Raw genomic sequence first — 17,263 nt, forward strand, 5'->3', positions numbered from 1 at the left:
ATTATTGGCTAGTTGGCCGAAGGGCGATTGAATCTAGGATTTGGGGGGAATTTTTGGGTGGGGGAGGATTTTCGCGCGATGGGCGGGGGGAGTTTGGCGCATGGTCAGTTTCTCCAAGTGCAGTCCCACGTGGCAGTGAGGAGGCAAGCTGAAGCGCGTTCCATTTGCGTGAGCCGTGTGGAGGACCGAACGTGTGTGCGGTGCAATGCGACCGCGACAGGGGTGCTGTGAGTGTACCGCCTTTTTTCCTTTAAAACTAGGTGCTTCGCCCCCTCAAAAAAAACTTGTTGCTTCGCGTGATCCATCGATACTACTACTAGCAATCCGGTAATCCCGACTAAAACGGCGCGGCCGGGTCTTTTCCCGTGCGATATGCTCGGAGGTTGGCTTAGTTGGGTTTTTTAGGACGAATAATGCTACACCTACATAATCCCAGTTACGTAATTAACGTAATGTGAAATGTGTGAGCTGTTGATTGTAGATTGGGGGGAGGGAGGGGCCCACCACCATGAAAATCAGGGGAGGAGAGAGAGAGAGGCAATTTACGTTAACCCTTTCATAGGTTCCCCTAGATGTAGAAAGATGTGAAATGCGTGAATGTGTAGTGGGCGTACACTATTGGAGTGCCTAAGAGAAATTGTGTATGTATAGACCCTATGTGCTTAATTTACTTCACATGTTAGCTTCGTCTCGGTTCAATAAAAAGCAGAGTTGGTGATGATGGTGTGCATGTCATCCTGCAATATAGGCTGTCTGATCTATATCTAACGGATAGGAAGGAAACTATGACAATTTACCCGCACTCCTCTCCACATTTGCAGATAAGGCCTTCCCTCGTTCATCCTTTTCTCCCACAAGATCTTGATCTTCCATGCAACGCACGGGCATCTTGCTAGTACTCCTACAATATACTATATTATTGTGAAAGTTCATATACACCAGTCGAGATTAATGCAAACATGGCAGATTTTCATTACATTTCAAACTTTTATAGGACAGAAAAATAAAACAAGCCCGACCCTAAACCTATTCTACGGCGGCGGCCGGCGGCCTCCATCTGCGATCTCTATGTACGGGGGCGGGGTTCAAGACCCGTGAAGTGAAGGTGCAGTCTCCGGCGAGGAAGAGTAGAACATGGGATACGGACCGGCCAGTTGGCACACCATGCATGCCCTACCGCCTCCCATGCGCTACTCATCTCCGGAGGAGTCCCCGACCTCGGTGGTGCCGGACGTTGGACGGCAGTAAGTAGGACGCATGGCTGACGGTGCTCCCATCGTCGACCGCCAGCGTGGCCACTGCTTGTGCGGTCGCATCCGCGTCCGGCTACACCGCTATTGCATCGTGAGAGGCGACTTGAGCAAGGGCGGCGACCTCGAGCTTCATCCCCGAAGACAAGCCATCCCGCAGAGCGTTCGCGCTTGCGGTCATGGCAGATGTGGTGCCAGGTAGGAGGATGATGCGCTATGGTGTGGAGATTAGATGTGCGTTGCCACTTTAAGTAGTGCATTCCGGTGAGGCCAAGCATCCTGGTGAGTCATTAAGTCGCCGGAGTTGGTTCCTCAGGCACCGAGCCTCTTAACAACGGCACACGGACGGATGGCATGAATGCGGGCACTGGCGGCGGCTGGGAACGCACCGCACGATGGCGCGATGGACGAGGGTTTTTGGTGCGCCAGGGTAGTCAGCTGCGGTCGTGGCAACGTTGGAGATGTCCTTTGCTCACATGCGATCCCCGCATGTCATTGAAAAAGCAAGACGACCCGACATGGTCTCAGGTCCTGAGGATGCAGTTGGCCGCGCTACACCACTCCATGGACGCGTCCCGGCACCCCGTGCATCCTCGACGAGCCGGTTGTTGGGGTGTGTTTAGATTATGGCCAAAGTGCACCTTACCAAAATTTTGGTCATGACCCAAAGATTGGTCTTTGTTTGGATGGTTGCCATTTTTTTGGCATGCCAATGAACTCTAGCCAACTCTAGTTCATTTGTCTTGCCAATGTCAGCCAAATCATGGGCAACCAAAACCTAAACCAAAATTTTGGCTACCCAATGCTTTGATGGGGCAACGTTGGGCACAAACCAAACATATTGTTGGTCGTGCCACCGCACTAACGCCACCCTTGGCACACTGAAACCGACTGTGTCTAGCGATGATGAGCGTGTCGCTCACCGCGGTCGCCGTGTCGAGAGGTGGTGCTGGAGCTGCGCCACGTTGTTGGCCCCCACGACCCACATGAACGGTTGCCGGTGGCGAGGAGGTCGTGGGCCAGCTGCTCCATTGGACTAGTCTGTGCTACATCATCCCGACAGGTGTGCCCCACATGTCGGTTTCCCTATTTTCCCGACCATATTCAAGCGTCAGTGCTCCGCGTTGCGCATTAGGACTTTCACTATGCAGGCCAAGCGACATAACTTATTGTTTATCTGAGCCGTTCAATTATAATCATGTGGCGTTTGCTTATTTCTCATTCCTCTCCAACCCTCTTCTCCATCGATCATGTCGCCCTCCGGTCGAGTCCATCCTCCTGGATGGCTCATTTGAACATTCCGCCGAGTATCATTCGCATGTGGGCCTAGACCATGCTTGTATTTCCAATGTTTTGTAATTTGTCCGACATGCATACAAACAAACGGTTCATTTAAAGTTTCACTTTGCCTCCACTACGTGTCGCTTCGCGTCTTAGTTTTGACATCCCATTTGGTTCATGCCTCGACACATGTTGACGAGATCGATTGATGTTCAGAGATCAATTGCGTGCCGTGCAAGGAGATAAAGGTTTGGTATGTTTCTATGATAGAAATGACCCGCGCGGGGGGGGGGTCTGTGGGGATCAGAGGGAGTATATTGTACGTTCATAAGCGAAACGAACGTATTATACCCACCCTAGTCCTCTTTCAATCAATCTCCGGACCCCGAGATGAAATCAAGAGAGAACGAGTGGGGGCATGTGTGGTACCTAAGGAGGATTCAAAATTTTGAACCGGTGATCATAGCATCCGCAAATCATATATAAAGAGTATTCAATGTTCGTTTCGTTTTTGAACGTACAATATACTCCCTCCTATCCTTTCTAGTTTACATATAAGTTTTATGTGTAGTCAAAGTATCTCTACTTTGATCAAAAAAGTATCAACATTCAACAACGCCCAATCAATATCGTTAGATTCGTAAGTACTCCTATTTGTACTCGAGATGGTTTCCGATTTGTTTCAACCACGTGAATGCGCTTGTTCTTGCGCATGCTCTTCCTACTAGGATTTCGCCATGTATAGCCAGTCCAATAGTAACTTTTTTAAGCTCCCTGTCCGATAGTACTAGTGGAGTACTGACAACATCTGTACTAGAGTATGTAGTGCTCATAGTAGTACTCCCTCCTTCCATTTATATAGGGCCTATGTGGAGGAGAGAGATGTGAAAAAGTAAGGGGAGTATGCTTTGTGTAAGTTGCATGTCATATATTATTACTCTAACATTTGGTCAAAGTTAGCCTCGAAAAACGCATTAGGCCCTGTATAGTAAATGGAAGGAGAGAGTAGTAGTGGAAGTGGATCCTTTGACGTAGGTATCCCTACCTTACTCTCCCTTTCAGTCACTTACTGGTGGACCCCATGCTTGCTAGGCTCCGCATGTCAGTTACTCAATGGGTTCGGCCACGTCAGGGTATCCTGATCCGTAGTATACTCCTTCTATTTTCATTTACTCCGCATAAAATGGAGGGAGTGGTAGTATAAATGACACGGACGGGGGAGGGGGAGGGACGTCGGTTTGCTCTCAACTGCGATCCCATAAGTGAGTGAAAACGCAAGACGAAGTGCGTTCCATTCGGTGAGCGACATGAAGGGTCCAGCTTGCCGGGATGCAACGCGAACGCGACAAGAGTGATGTACAGTCAAAACCGATTGACCGGTCATCACCAGAACCACTATTCACACCAGAACCTTCGCTACTCGGCCTACGCCAGCCACTGCCCTAAAACCACACCTAATCACCAGCCCTTTCCCCCACCTTTCGATCCCCTAGCCCGCATCAAGCGTCCCCTAGTTCGCCGGAAAGCCATGGTGCGCCGCAAGATCACGTACTACAAGATGCTGACACCGGAGCGCCGTGAAGAAATCATGGCGGCGGTCCGCGCCACAGACCTCTGTTCCCAAGCTCGCTTTGCGGCGGGCCAATCCCCGAGTTCTCTGGAGCCAAGCTACGAGGAGGAGGAAGCTGATCCAATGTTCATGGCGAAGGTCGCAGCGCAGAAGGCCCCCGATGGGTATGAGACGATGGATGTCGACTTTGTGCCGGCGTCCGAGTCCCCCATGGTGCAAGCGAACCAGCAGTTCAACCTAGCGATACTAAAGGAGGACCGGGAGGCAAAGGCTCAACTCGATGCAGAGCACGCGCATGCCCCTGCCATCGAGGCGCTCTTGCAAGCGGAACCGGATGTTGTGGATGTGAGCCGGGCGGCGGAGGCTCAACTTGAGGCGGAGCGCGCGGATGTCGCTGCCATCGAGACCCTCCTGCAAGCAGAACCGGACGTCCTGGACTTGAACCGAGCGGCTGAGGCTCAACTCGACGCGGAGCACGCGGATGCCTCTCTCATCGAGGCCCTCCCACAGGAGGAACCGGACGTCATGGACTTGAACCGGGCGGAGGAGGCTCGTCTCGACGCGAAGCGCGCGGATGCCGCTGCCATCGAGGCCCTCCGGTAGCCTGAACCAGAAGTCCTCGACTTGAACCGGGCGGTGCTCTCGGCCATGCAGAGTGCCCGCACGCTCCATGTGAATGGGTAGCCGGAGGTCGAGGACAACCACGGTGCGGAGACACATGTCGGCAGCTACGACTGGTTCACACCGGCAGCCAAAGACGACGAGGCCGTCTCATTCTGCGAGCAGTGATAGTTTCTCTTTATGTTGTTGTTTTTATGGATCTTTTGTTGTGTAAAAACATATATTGTTATGCAAGTCGCCTGACTTGGGTCAGTCTACCATTTCAGGCGGTTGGATGAATATCCCACGTCTCCTAACCCTTCTTCCTCACCTCTTCTTCTTCCCCAACAGACCACCGCACGGGTGAAAGCACAAGTGCTCCCTAGGTGGTTTTGATAATTGATGACAACATATCTCTTGTTGGACTAACATTTCTATCTAGCATGTTTCAGATAAGTTCAACAATGGAGTGGCATGGAGTAAAGGTTGTGGGAACTCCTTCAAGATGCTAAGGACAAAGGATTGGCTAAAGCTCAAAAGCTCAAGACTCTTCATTTTACATTTTAGTGATCCAAGATCACATTGAGTCCATAGGAAAAGCCAATACTATCAAGGAGGGATGAGGTGTTGCTTAATGAGCCTCTTGCTTCATGTGCTTAATGATATGCTCCAAAATCCTCAGCTACTTTCCCACTTCCACAAATGACCTAAACCCTAAGCAAAACTCGGTCCTACCGATTCTTTCTATCCGGCGCCACCGAGTTTCACTTGTCATAAGCCACTGCCAAACCCTAGCAATTCGGTTCTACCGATAGGGATCTCGGTCTCACCGTTTCGTAACTTTTCGGTCTCACCGAAAGAGCAAATCGGTCCCACCGAGATTGCAGTGTAAACTCTTTGTTTCCTTTTTGTAACTTTTCGGTCTCACCGAAAGAGCAAATCGGTCCCACCGAGTTTACCTGACCAACTCTCTGGTTAGCTTATTACCAAACTTGGTCTCACCGAGTTTGTGTAATCGGTCTCACCGAGATTACGTTATGCCCAAACCTTAACCATATCGGTCCTACCGAGTTGCATGTCAGTCCCACCGAAAATCTCTAACGGTCACTAGGTTTACCTTTTCGGTCCGACCGAGTTTGTTGACTCGGTCCCACCGAGATTGGAAAACTGTGTGTAACGGTTGGATTTTGTGTGGAGGCTATATATACCCCTCCACCTCCTCTTCATTCGTGGAGAGAGCCATCAAACTAAGCCTACACTTCCAGCATCCTATTTCTGAGAGAGAACTACCTACTCATGTGTTGAGGCCAAGATATTCTATTCCTACCATATGAATCTTGATCTCTAGCTTTCCCCAAGTTTCTTTCCACTCAAACCTTCTTTCCACCAGATCCAAATCCTATGAGAGAGAGTTGAGTGTTGGGGAGACTATCATTTGAAGCACAAGAGCAAGGAGTTCATTACCTACACACCATTTGTTACTTCTTGGAGAGTGGTGTCTCCTAGATTGGCTAGGTGTCACTTGGGAGCCTCCGACAAGATTGTGGAGTTGAACCAAGGAGTTTGTAAGGGCAAGGAGATCGCCTACTTCATGAAGATCTACCGCTAGTGAGGCAAGTCCTTCATGGGCGATGGCCATGGTGGGATAGACAAGGTTGCTTCTTCGTGGACCCTTCGTGGGTGGTTGCTTCTTCATGGACCCTTCGTGGGTGGAGCCCTCCGTGGACTCGCGCAACCATTACCCTTCGTGGGTGCAGCCCTTCGTGGACTCGCGCAACCGTTACCCTTCGTGGGTTGAAGTCTCCATCAACGTGGATGTAGGATAGCACCACCTATCCGAACCATGGGAAAAACATCCGTGTCTCCAATTGCGTTTGAATTCTCCAAACCCTTCCCCTTACATTCTTGCAAGTTGCATGCTTTACATCCGCTGCTCATACACTCTTTGCATGGTTGCTTGATATGTATTGTGTATGTTGAAATTGTGCCTAAAACTCCACTCAAACCAAAAAGGCCTAAAAATTGCAACTTTAGCACTAAGTGTCTAATCACCCCCCTCTAGACACATCTACTTCTAGATCCTACAAGTGGTATCAGAGCTTTGGTCTCCATTGCCTTGGTTTAATCACCATTGGAGGAAGATGGATGTGTCTACCTTAGGGAGTCTTAGACATAGAGTGCCTATTCTTGATGGAGAGTATTTTCATGAGTGGAAAAATGAGATGCTTGTAATTTTCAATCAATATCATTTGAACAAGTATATTGCTAGCCCTTGTGCACCTCATATTGATCCTTTGCATCCTACCCTAGATGAAGATATTGACATGATTCGCAATCTTAGAACTATTGAGCTCATCATTAGAGGATTGCCCAAAAATTTGATTGCTAGTTTGCCTACTCTTAATTGTGCCTATACTATATGGAAATTTCTTGAGGAACGATTTCCCGATCATTCCTTGAAAACTTTGGATGAAATTCTCCATAAATCTATTGCCTTGAGTAAGATGAACTCTAGTGATCCTAGTTTTGGTAATTGTCTATTTGAACTTACCAATCTTAAGCATGCTAAAGGAGATGTTGGAATCATTAGTGATATCATATTCGAAGCTATAAGAATTCATAAAAACGACCACTTTGATGATCATTTATCTAATTAATTACCCTCTCTAGGAAATGATGAGTCACAAGATCATGATGAACATGGATAGTATGATGATGATGATGATAGTGACTTTGATCTTGATGATGCAATGAGACATTTTGGTCTTATGGCAAATCTTCGGGGATATGAATCGGGAGGAAAGGAATGGGTTCTTGATAGTGGATGTACTGATCATATGACCGGAGATGAAGAGATGTTTCGTGAGCTTGCTGAAAATGACGGCCCTCGAAAATATGTCACCTTTGGTGATAATTCAAAGGGTAAAGTGGTTGGCCTTGGTAAGGTGGCCATCTCACATGATAGTTCCATTCAAAATGTCATGCTCGTTGAATCTCTCGGCTACAACTTACTTTCAGTATCTAGACTTGCTGATTTCGGTTTGAATGTCCTATTTACTGAGGTAGATTGCCAAGTATTTCGTCGAGACAATCATAAAATGGTCTTTACCGGTATGCGTAGAGGTGATCTTTACATTGTCGATTTCTCTAAAAAGGCACAACCTAAAATTTGCTTTATTGCTAAATCCTCAAAAGGTTGGTTGTGGCATAGACGACTAGGTCACGTTGGCATGAGAAACCTTGACAAGCTTATTAAAGGAAGTCATATCCTTGGAGTTAACGATGTCATATTTGATAAGGATAGACTTTGCAGTGCTTGTCAAGCAGGTAAACAGGTTGGAGGAAGGCATCTCATGAAGAACATCATGACCACAAGAAGGCCACTCGAGCTACTTCATATGGATCTTTTTGGTCCCAACGCCTACAAGAGTCTCGGTGGAAATTCTTTTGGTCTAGTTATAGTTGATAATTTTTCAAGATTTACGTGGGTCTTCTTTCTTAATGACAAGTCGCAGGTCCAGAAGATCTTCAGAAACTTCGCTAGGAAGGCCCAAAATCAGTTTGACGTGAAGATCAAGAAGGTTCGGAGTGACAACGGAACGGAGTTCAAGAACGCAAATGTGGACACCTTTCTTGACGAAGAAGGGATTTCACACGAGTTCTTGGCTACGTACACACCTCAACAAAATGGAGTTGTTGAGAGGAAGAACCGGACGCTCATCGAAATGGCAAGAACGATGCTTGATGAATACAAGACGCCGAAGCACTTTTGGGCAGAAGCGGTTGAGACAGCTTGTCATGCAACAAATCGCTTATATCTTCACAAGCTACTTGGCAAGACGGCATACGAGCTTCTCACCGGTAACAAACCCCAAGTTGGATACTTTCGAGTATTTGGCTCAAAGTGCTACATTCTTGATAAGCATCGTCGTTCAAAGTTTGCTCCTAAATCTCATGAAGGTTTTCTACTTGGTTATGGCTCAAACTCTCACACTTACCGTGTCTACAACAATTTCACCCGAAAGGTTGAAGAGACGGTAGATGTGAAGTTTGATGAATCTAATGGCTCGCAAGTAGAGCAATTGCCAATTGATGTAGGAGACAAAGACCCTTCAGAAGCAATCCAAGACTTGTCCATTGGCAAAATTCATCCAACGAAGGTGAAGGAGAGTACTTCATCCGTCCAAGTGGAAGCTTCTACTTCACGACAAGGTGAACCAAGAATCGACACGGAAGCATCCACAGGTGGGACACACCAAGATGAAGAAGACAAGGAAATGCATCAAGACGAACATCAACAACCTCTTTCTCCACCACGACAAGAGAACGACGACGTCAACAATGAAGAAGGCCAAGAATAAGAACAAGATGAAGAAGATGTTCAACAAAGACCCAAGCAAAAGCTCTCACGAGTTCGAGCAAGAATTGCCAAAGATCATCCCGTCGAGCAAATCTTAAATGATATACAAACCGGGAGAATCACTCGCTCAAAGACTCGTTTAGCTAACTTTTGTGAAAACTATTCATTCATCTCTAGCGTTGAACCTATGAAGGTTGAAGAAGCATTGGAAGATCCGGATTGGATAAACTCTATGCATGAAGAGCAACACAACTTTGAGAGAAACCAAGTTTGGACATTAGTTGAGAAGCCCGACTACAACCACAACATCATTGGTACCAAATGGGTGTTTCACAACAAGCAAGATGAAGATGGACAAGTGGTTCGCAACAAAGCACGTCTCGTCACCCAAGGATACACACAAGTCCAAGGTATGGACTATGGTGAGACATATGCTCCCGTTGCTAGACTTGAGTCCGTTCGCATCTTACTTGCCTATGCTAATCACCATAATATCACCTTGTACCAAATGGACATCAAAAGTGCTTTTCTAAATGGTGAAATAGAGGAGGAAGTTTATGTCAAACAACCTCCCGGTTTTATCAATCCTAAGAAACCAAATCATGTTTACAAACTTCACAAAGCTCTTTATGGTCTTAAACAAGCTCCTAGAGCATGGTATAAATGCTTGACCAAGTTCCTTACTACAAGTGGTTTTGAAATTGGTAAAATTGATTCTACTCTTTTTACTAAAAGGGTTAATGGAGAACTATTTGTATGCCAAATTTATGTTGATGATATCATATTTGGTTCAACTAACCCTCTCTTTAGTGAAAAGTTTGGAAAGCTAATGTCAGAGAAGTTTGAGATGTCTATGATGAGTGAACTCAAATTCTTTCTTGGTTTGCAAATCAAGCAAACTAAGGAAGGTACATTTGTCTCTCAAACAAAGTACACCAAGGACTTATTCAAGAAGTTCAATATGCAAGAATGCAAAGGTATGTCTACACCCATGCCTACTAGTGGACATAATGATTTAACCAAAGATGGTGAACCGGTTGATCAAAAGGTTTATCGCTCTATGATTGGTTCATTGTTATACCTATGTGCTTCATGTCCCGATATTATGCTAAGTGTGTGCATGTGTGCATGATATCAAGCTGCTCCTAAAGAATGTCATCTTAAGGCTGTGAAAAGGATAGTGAGATACTTAATCCATACACCAAACTTTGGCATTTGGTATCCTAAGAGATCTTCTTTTGATCTCGTTGGCTATTCCGACTCGGATTATGCCGGAGACAAGGTTGATAGAAAGTCCACTTCGGGTACTTGTCAATTTCTTGGTAGATCTCTTGTGTCTTGGTCTTCCAAGAAACAAAACTCGGTATCCTTATCCACCGCCGAAGCGGAATACATTGCCGCTGGTTCATGTTGTGCTCAATTACTTTGGATGACCCAAACTCTTAAAGATTTTGGGATCTATGTGAAACATGTTCCACTACTTTGTGACAATGAAAGTGCTATCAAAATTGGTCATAATCCTGTACAACATTCTCGAACTAAGCATATTGAAGTTCGTCATCATTTCATTCGAGATCATGTTGCTAAGGGTGACATTGATCTTAAGCATGTTCGCACCGATAAGAAATTAGCAGATATATTTACTAAACCTCTTGATGAGAAAGTGTTTTGCAGGTTGAGAGGAGAATTAAACATCATTGATGCTTCGAACTTGGAGTAGAAACTCCATTGGATACATGCAAGACATGAGCTTATGACTAATCCATAATATATCTCTTATGATAACTATCTTATGTCTTGGATATATTTGCACCTTGCATGTTGTCTAACCCATGTAGGTGCTTGGTTGAATCTAATTCCATGAGATTGCGACTCACTCACATCTTGAGCAATCTCTACATCACCAAGACTCTACACAATGGTGGTTGAAGACAAGGAAGCACAAAACTATTCAAACATATCCTTCAACAAATTCTATGTTGAGCTTCATGATTGTCATTTTTGGATACACAAGTGCTCTTCCTTGCAAGAACTAACCCATGTAGGTAGATGAACTCAAACTCCAAGTGGTACTCTCAACTCTTGATGAGCTACATCAACCTTGAGCACCCACACAAGTTCAACTACATGAGCAAGAACCACACCACCACCCAAGGTATGTTATTCCATCTTAGAGAAGCTTTACTCCAAGACATGAGTCAAAGCAACTCAACAAGATGTGAATACATCAAGATGCTTAAACGAAAAATGGTAACCCCATTTTGAGCTTAAACGATGAGTATGACCTATGATCAAGTGTTCTCACTTGACTCCTAAGTCAATATACTCTAACATAGGTGACTATGTCACCGCCCAACTCTAGATGAAGTTCTCTTGTGTTCTTTTTGTGTGTATCTCATGCATGTTTAGTTTCTTTCTCTTTTTCAAAAACAAAAAACTCCATCTAGATTTTTTTAGTCTCTTCTCTTTTCTTTCTGTTTATGTTCTGCATTTTCTGCATTTAATTCCTTGCAAATCCTTCAGGTAATTCATTGCAAATCTTTGTGAGATCCTACATGTCTAGTGAGCTGAGGTGACAAGTGTTTTTCTCTGTGTAAACTCGGTTTCACCGACTTGTAATTTTCGGTCCAACCGAATCTTTTCGGTGCCACCGAAACATACCACTCGATGCCACCGACTTCGCAACAAGAAAAACATTTTGCCACTTGTTCTATATTTCTTCTGATCCAGCTCCACTCAATGAATCTTGTCCTCTACAAGCATCACCGTTTTATCCATTGCTTTGTGCTGAGTCTCAAGGACCAAACCTATACGACGGATTCCAGAAAGCCCTTCTTGGAAATTGATGTCAAAGGGGGAGAGAGAGATCACATCAAAGCTTGTAGGAGAGAGAGATCACATCAAGGGAGAGAAAACGTCTCAAGGACCAAACCTACAAGAGAGAAAGTATTAAGGGCGAGAGAGAGACTTCCAGGGGAGAGAATACTCAAGGATACCAGATGTCCCAGATGCTTGATGCTTGATGTTCAAGAGGAGAGATGTCACATGTCTTTTTAGGGGGAAAGACATGTTCATTTGTATCTTTTAGCTCTGATTTGCTGTTCCTTATCTTCTCCCAATATCCCATGTAAGATTTTGGGGGAGCAAGACACCTAAGGGAAAGAAATCAGTCAAATTCATTGCATATCTTTACTCTTGGGGACATGTTGAATCCAATGTGGTACCTTGTACTCACTCTCTACATGTCATCCCAGTCTTGGTATTCTTGTGGTTTCTTTTGTTTGCTCTGGCCAGTGGATGTACCTGTGTTATCTAACTTTGTTTGTGCAGGTTCATTCCATCCTAAGCCAACTCAAGACCACAAGGTAAGTATATGCATAAAAATCATGAGTATGAGGAGTTCTTGCTTATGTACATACTGTTTGCAAGAAGGACTCATGAGCATGAAGGTATTTTCCTTGATAATCTTTTGCTCTGATGCATATGGCCAAGATACATGTAACACATTGCCTACTCTATCATGGTTATGCTCTCGCATGCCTCTATATTTCATATTTACATGAGTGCATACATGTAGGGGGAGCCTATGCTTGTTACATGTCCTTCCAAAGCTTTACTTGTTGTTCTTTATATCTTTATCTAAAGCTTTGATGTATGTTGCCATCAATTACCAAAAAGGGGGAGATTGAAAGCACAAGTGCTCCCTAGGTGGTTTGATAATTGATGACAACATATCTCTTGTTGGACTAACATTTCTATCTAGCATGTTTCAGATAAGTTCAACAATGGAGTGACATGGACTAAAGGTTGTGGGAACTCCTTCAAGATGCTAAGGACAAAGGATTGGCTAAAGCTCAAAAGCTCAAGACTCTTCATTTTACATTTTAGTGATCCAAGATCACATTGAGTCCATAGGAAAAGCCAATACTATCAAGGAGGGATGAGGTGTTGCTTAATGAGCCTCTTGCTTCATGTGCTTAATGATATGCTCCAAAATCCTCAGCTACTTCCCCACTTCCACAAATGACCTAAACCCTAAGCCAAACTCGGTCCTACCGATTCTTTCTATCCGACGCCACCGAGTTTCACTTGTCATAAGCCACTGCCAAACCCTAGCAATTCGGTTCTACCGATAGGGATCTCGGTCTCACCGAGATGGGATTGCAAACTCTCTGTTTCCCTTTCGTAACTTTTCGGTCTCATCGAAAGAGCGAATCGGTCCCACCGAGATTGCAGTGTAAACTCTTTGTTTCCTTTTTGTAACTTTTCGGTCTCACCGAAAGAGCAAATCGGTCCCACCGAGTTTACCTGACCAACTCTCTGGTTAGCTTATTACCAAACTTGGTCTCACCGAGTTTGTGTAATCAGTCTCACCGAGATTACGTTATGCCCAAACCCTAACCATATTGGTCCTACCGAGTTGCATGTCAGTCCCACCGAAAATCTCTAACGGTCACTAGGTTTACCTTTTCGGTCCGACCGAGTTTGTTGACTCGGTCCCACCGAGATTGGAAAATTGTGTGTAACGGTTGGTTTTTGTGTGGAGGCTATATATACCCCTCCACCTCCTCTTCATTCATGGAGAGAGCCATCAGACTAAGCCTACACTTCTAGCATTCTATTTCTGAGAGAGAACTACCAACTCATGTGTTGAGGCCAAGATATTCTATTCCTACCATATGAATCTTGATCTCTAGCTTTCCCCAAGTTGCTTTCCACTCAAACCTTCTTTCCACCAGATCCAAATCCTATGAGAGAGAGTTGAGTGTTGGGGAGACTATCATTTGAAGCACAAGAGCAAGGAGTTCATTACCTACACACCATTTGTTACTTCTTGGAGAGTGGTGTCTCCTAGATTGGCTAGGTGTCACTTGGGAGCCTCCGACAAGATTGTGGAGTTGAACCAAGGAGTTTGTAAGGGCAAGGAGATCGCCTACTTCATGAAGATCTACCGCTAGTGAGGCAAGTCCTTCATGGGCGATGGCCATGGTGGGATAGACAAGGTTGCTTCTTCGTGGACCCTTCGTGGGTGGTTGCTTCTTCGTGGACCCTTCGTGGGTGGAGCCCTCCGTGGACTCGCGCAACCATTACCCTTCGTGGGTGGAGCCCTCCGTGGACTCGCGCAACCGTTACCCTTCATGGGTTGAAGTCTCCATCAACGTGGATGTAGGATAGCACCACCTATCCGAACCACGGGAAAAACATCCGTGTCTCCAATTGCGTTTGAATTCTCCAAACCCTTCCCCTTACATTCTTGCAAGTTGCATGCTTTACATTCCGCTGCTCATACACTCTTTGCATGCTTGCTTGATATGTATTGTGTATGTTGAAATTGTGCCTAAAACTCCACTCAAACCAAAAAGGCCTAAAAATTGCAACTTTAGGACTAAGTGTCTAATCACCCCCCCCCCTCTAGACACATCTACTTTTAGATCCTACAACGGGCCGTACGGATACTCCCCAACATGTGGTTGGATAAACATACTCTATGAACGAAAATTATGTGTCAGCGGTAGAATGGCTGAGTTTGGTTTGTTCACATGCGACAGCACATGTCAGTGAGGGTGCGTTCCCTTGGTTGGGTTTACGGCGTGCAGGAGCGACTATGTGAGGTGCGGTGCGACCGCGGCGTGCAGGAGCGACCGTGTGAGGGTGCGGTGCGACCCGACAGCCGTGTGCAAGTGTACCTCCTTTTCATTTTGAAAACTTTAGGCAAGCTTGGCAAAAATGTGTGGCGAAGTATGGCAATACAAGGCCTAGACCCAAACAGGATAAGTACGTACTAGGAGTACTAGTGTTAAAAAAGAAAGGCGGGGTTTTCCTTCGCGGGATTAATCAATACAAATCCTCGTTTCACGTGGCAATTAATGCGTATTTTTTTCTCCAAAGCCCAAAGAGCTAACCATCTCACTCCTCATCGCTCGATTAATGCAGGCCCTGCAAACCAACCTTCTCACTTCCGCATGCATGCAGGGGATATTAATGTCCTTGGTTGCTAGTATACTCCCTCCGTTCTTTTTTAGTTTGCGTATAACTCGGCCACGCATACCAAGTAGACCACCCCATGCATTATTTTGGACAATTTTAGCCCTGCATGTAAGGACCTAGAGAAATGTATGGCTCTTAATACGCATGGAGTCATTGTCTCCTTTTCCTTGATTCCTGCTTGAGTCTTCTAGGGATTCTCTGCAAGCGCGCTTCCCCTGCCTCTTATATGCATGTTGTATGCATGAGTTTGGTCTGTCATCACTCCTGGGCTGCATGCACAGCTTTAAAGCAAGGGTAAAAAACCCATCAAGTTTGCCTTGATTAGTGTTAGTGGCCTTTTGCAAATTATAATTTTGATATACTGGCCTTGTGTACAAAAAAATGGAGGTAGTAACTATTATATTTGACTTCCTTCCCCATTGCGGTGACATCGATGATATCTCGAACGTTGTGGTTTAGCGAAGTGCGTTCGACGGAGAACACCATTGAGGGAGACCACGGTAAGTCGTTTGCAAGGGCCGCCTGCAAGCCGAGACAACCGCCTTATTTGCATCCAGGAAGTCCATTGAACCAAAGGATGCATAAATGTACTAGTACTACTAGTAAAAAGTAGCATCGTCCGTCCAGCTTAGTGCGGTGAGATGGTTTCTTGAAGAATACGATGGAGAAGCGGAGTCAGCGAAGAGTGAAATGATGGTTGCTTCGTCCGTGCTTTGTGATTTGACACCTCACTGCTTTGTGATTTGTGATAGAAGGGACAAGGGAGTATATTTTGTGCTCTATACTGTACATGCGTCTAAGCACGGGAGAAAGAGGAGAGACGTTGCATTTTTCTATTCCTTCAATCAATCAATCAATCAAGGAGCTTCGGTTCCATCCTTTTGGCTTTGGCAACACCGTCAACAATGGTTCCCACGATGCCAAAAGCTATATTCACATTTGGCTACACATTGTGGATGCCCTTAACCGTACTACTGGTTTTGCTCTTGTGTGCTATCTAGACAAATCTCAATTATATTGATCTAAAAAATTATAGAATCAAGATTAGTAAAAAGGAGGTGATTTTGCCGCGCGGATGGCGGGGGAGGTTTCTTATTTTTAGAGGACGTTGTCCTCGCGGTTTGCTAACATGTGGTCCCACATGTCAGTGCTTTACCAAGCCGATCCGCGTCCCACATGAAGCAGAACAACGGCAGAAGCAACACGTGGTTAACTTGAAGAAGATGAGGGAGAAGCGGATTCAGCAACGAGTGAAATGATGGTTGCTTCGTCCCTCCAACTTCTTTTTTTAGCATTATTACTTCGTCCCTCCAACCTAACTGTGGGAAAGGTGCAGCTTTGTGATTTGACGCCTCATTATTCATTACTACGCCGACGCCATGACTGGGTGCTTCACCCCGGCTGCTCTGCACTGTATTCCGGTATGGCACGTGGACCCAATAGCTTGATGTCCCACATGTCGGCGAAAGGGACTAGAAGATTTATGAAAGCGAGCGCTCCACTCTTACGACGGAGTACATGACACGACGGCCCACTGAACTGTCACTTGTACTGTATAGTACTATAGTTTTGTTGTTTCGCACAATCCATCGATACAAACCCGATTAAACAGGAAAGGGCGGGATTTTTCCCGTGCAGTATATGATACTGGCCATACATTTCAAAGGCAATTTTAATGTATGCAAACTGAATAATTAAGTAACAATATGATATCTAGTCCAACTAAAAACACATATGATTTATTGTGTTAGAGTCTAGTAGTAGTGTTGTATTGCATAGTTGTTAGATGTAACATGCGAGAACGTGTAGAGATGTAGTTTTGGAGGGCCTACAGAGAGAAAAGTGTAATACGTTCACCAAACTTCAGAATAAGCTGATTACGGTCACTATATACGTTTTGCGGTGATTATACAGTAACTTGCTCACGGTTCAGCATCGAATTGCACTTTGTTGATCGGCCAAATAGTCTGTGTGGCACCATGTTGACTAGTTAAATTGACCATGTTCCTTGTGGGTCCCACCTGTCAGTTCGCATAGGAAAAAGGTCAGATAAACACAAATTTACGCAGGCGTGACAAGACTCCAACCCGTGTGCGGGAATCACCTGGTTGTGCATGTGTCTGTCTGGGCTTGATGTGTGCGCATGCACGTGTAGGTTGAGCACTTGAGCGTGAGAGTGTCTGTTGGTCGTGTGGTGTACTGGTGTGTGCATGC

This window comes from Triticum aestivum, chromosome 7A, assembly GCF_018294505.1.
Source record: "Triticum aestivum cultivar Chinese Spring chromosome 7A, IWGSC CS RefSeq v2.1, whole genome shotgun sequence".
In the NCBI taxonomy this organism is placed as follows: domain Eukaryota; kingdom Viridiplantae; phylum Streptophyta; class Magnoliopsida; order Poales; family Poaceae; genus Triticum; species Triticum aestivum.